Here is a 3,926-nt window from a genome sequence, read left to right on the forward strand (position 1 = left end):
GGTTCAAATGGTTCAAATGGCTCTTAGCACTATGGGACTTAACAACTGTGGTCATCAGTCCCCTAGAACTTAAAACTACTTAAACCTAACTAACCTGAGGACATCACACACATCCATGCCCGAGGCAGGATTCGCACCTGCGACCGTAGCGGTCGCACGGTTCCGGACTGCGCGCCTAGAACCGCAAGACCACCGCGGCCGGCGATTCACAGGATGGATGAACTATATACACACATAATTAAGTTTGTACTGAACCTTGACTTTGCTAGTACTACTCGCACTTGGCCAATTTATTTCAATGGTTCAGCTGTCAGTAATCCGTAAAATCAGCAAATGACGGTTCTCAACATTTACTGCCCAAGACAGGCTTTTACTTCGTTAAATAATTTCCATTGCTCGATTTGAGTACACGGCCCTCTGACTTTATCGTCACGCGCTTACTGTGTACAGTGAAGCATTTACTATTTGTTCTCGACTACGGCGCCCAATAAAACGCAACTCCATGTGTTGGTGGATACTGTATCTATCACATGCCGTAATACGATACATACTATTATTCGCTGTGTGGAGTGCCAGTGGACACACGAGCGGCAGCAGTGTGTCTCTTTCACACGAGGAAACAAAGCATAATTGTCACAATATTGTCACACCAAATACAATTCAGCTGCTTCCCGCAATTTCGGTGTTTTGTCGTTCCTGATTTGGTTCAATGATTGCTTTTCGCTGTAAACGGCAGACATATATGCGTAGGAGACGCTGCTATTGATAATTTTGTTTTAAATAAAAGAACAATGTTGTATCACTGTAGGTACCCTACAAAAACACAGCAACAGTGAATGCCTGTTGTATAAATTTGCCATAGTTCTCAGCTCTTATCCTTCCCCTTGACAGGCCAACTTTGTCCCTTCCCTGTGAGCAGGAAATAGACTGAGCCTCGACTAAAGAAATTATGAATGACCTGAATCCTCATTCAAGTAATTTTGCCCGTTTACTAAACACATTATATTACGTTACTAAATATATTACGCCGCATTAACGTACGGTGATTTCAAAAAGATTAATCCGACTTCACAAGAGTGTCTCTTCTACATTTGACATAAATTTGAAGTGGATTTTAACTTATGCACAGAACAACGAAGTTTGTATTTTCAAAAGAACAGCCCAGTATATCTTTAACATGTATGCTACAACCATCAGGCCTTTCTAAAAATTGCGTTTACGATCAAAATTTTGATTTACCAACGTGACGTCTATCAGACACACGACAAACAAACTTATCCTATGCTGTTGCGAGCGTGTCTGGTGTTAACTGCAATCACTGCTTTTGCGATGCTGTAGAGCATATAACTAAAATTTGTTGGTAGGGGACGTCAAGACACGGAGTCTTTCACAAATCTCCACAAAAATTCATATGCTGTAATTTCAAGTAATCCTAAAGATCAGCGCTGCAACGTGAGAACCATCCGTCGGCACCTCGTGGTCCACTGGCTAGCGTTGCTGCCTCTGGATCACGGGGTGTCGGGTTCGATTCCCGGCCGTGTTGGGGATTGTCTCTGCCAGGGGACTGGTTATTTGTGTTGTACTCCTCCTCATCATCATCATTCGTGACAGTGGGTAGATTGGATTGTGAAAAAAATGGAATGTGCAAGACTTGGTACTTTGTACGGGCACTGATGACCGCGCTGTTGAGTGCCCCACAAACCAAACATCATCATCATCGTGAGAACCATACGCTCGTTGCGGATGATTCATCGTTGAGGCATCTTGTTATTAAGTAATGCTCTTACGAGGGAATTTCCAAAGGTAAGTTACACATGTCGTTCCACGCCAAGTTCATTGTGCAACAAGGTTCGCGCATTGTCAGAAGAGAGTACATGTTCCGGGTTTCCTGAAAAAAATGTTTTGCTACGGTACTGTTAACCGGTTTATCAAAATTATGGATCAGATGATACGGCTATGGAAAACGTACTCCAAAGTCGAAGCACGCAGGATTGTACACTTCTTTTGTTCAAAATGTCCAAATGACATAAAGATTCACCGTGAAATTCTGGCGGTGTATGGACCAAATGCAATTTCGTGTCTAGTCGTAGTGCAATGGTGCCAACAATTTGCCTAAGACCACACAGACGTACGTGATGTCGATCGGGAGCAAAGACCACCGACATCGACCACAGACTACGATGTGCAGGCAAACAATAAATCTATTCGCAGCAATCGCAGATTCTCGGACGAAAAGAACGTTCACACAGCGGTTCTCGAACGGCTCAGCCACCAAGAAGCAGGTACCTCTCGTCGGGGAATTGAACGATCGGTAGAAATTTCCCACGGAAGTTTACAGAAACTTGGTGTCTAAGATGAAAAATAGTGTTATTATTCGTGTCACTTTGAAGTGCAGAGCAGCACTGAGTTACTGGTCCTACCATAATTATGTCTAACTCACTTTCCGCCGTGTCCTCGTACACATAGCGACAATCCTTCATCCTGATTACAACTAACATTTTCGGCATGTTCTCACAAAGGTGGAAATTTACAGATCTATAAGAAATGTGACGAGACAGCCAGATGCACCAAGGAGACCTTTACTGGGAACTAGAGGAACTGGTAACTTATATTTGGCGACTAGATAAACTTTATCTTTCGATGCATAAATTAAAATTCACGTAGAAGAAGCTATAGTCCTATGAAAGGCGATGAATCTTCTTGAAACAACCTCTGCTGCACATAATTGCATTTAATGTACACACGGTCCGTCGTCAGTGAACAATAACCACTCGTTAACGGCAGGTTGCAGAACCACCAGAGGAGGTCATACAAAGCGTGCTCGCGGAACCAGTGCAGTCGTTGTCTTAATGGAGAAATGAACCGAATTATCGAACGTCCAAAAGAGCACGATCATTGGCATTCGGGCCACGGGTGGAATGAAGCCGAAGCAACTAAGTTTGTAAAGTGTTCGTGGGGCGCCGTGATTCAATTATAAAGTACATGCCAAAATGGCGCTATCCAAAACCAGTAGTGTCTCTTCAACGACCGTTCAGTGAACGTTGCTGCGTATGACCTCCACAGCAGGCGCCTCGCTTGTACATCCGTGCTAACTGCTGCTCATGGGCGACGAAGGCTGGAATTTGCAATCCAATACCCATGGGGACGTCCACTGACTGGCGACAGGAGGCCTTTCCAGATGAATCACATTTTAAGACCCCTCGGACAGGTGGCCGTTGGCGTCTATGGCGCGAATCATCTGTAAGCAGACACCCTGCAATAAGCCAAGGGTGCAAGCCAGAGGACATTCCGTAAGTTATCTCGTCATTCTGGAAGGGATAATGGATCGACACATGTATGCATCTGTCCTTGGAGGACCGTATCCATCCCCACATGCTGTTTGTTTCTTCTCGGCATGGTGGCATTTACCAGCAGGACAATGCAAAGTGTCACCCAGCTCACAGTGCACGTTCGTCATTCGTAGGGCACCAGGATGAATTATCGTAGTACTTTAATCACCAGACTCAGTGAATTAAAGCCCAATCGAGAATCTTTGGAATCATCTCGATTGGGCTGTTCGTGCCATGGATGCTCAACCTAGAACCGAAGCGCAGCTGGCCACGGAGTCGACATGCGCTGCGCTGCAAAAGGTGGTTATTCAGGCTTTTGACAGCTGGTCTCATTAATGTGACTGGACCTTGTATGAGAGAACAAATCCGTTCAGTATAATCATCCAACTGTATACACCCGGTTCACGTGCGAGCATAAGCTCAGTAACTCAATTCGGTGACGAAAAGAGTCCAAAAGCTTATTTAGGCGCTTCATATCAATCCGATGCTGCTCATTGGCAGTTACATAACTTGTTTTATCGTCAGTAGTTTTGGCTGTTTTTATGCAACCAGCCACGATTCCTCCTATGCCAACTTCTTCATCTCACAGAAACACTT

This window comes from Schistocerca cancellata, chromosome 7, assembly GCF_023864275.1.
Source record: "Schistocerca cancellata isolate TAMUIC-IGC-003103 chromosome 7, iqSchCanc2.1, whole genome shotgun sequence".
In the NCBI taxonomy this organism is placed as follows: domain Eukaryota; kingdom Metazoa; phylum Arthropoda; class Insecta; order Orthoptera; family Acrididae; genus Schistocerca; species Schistocerca cancellata.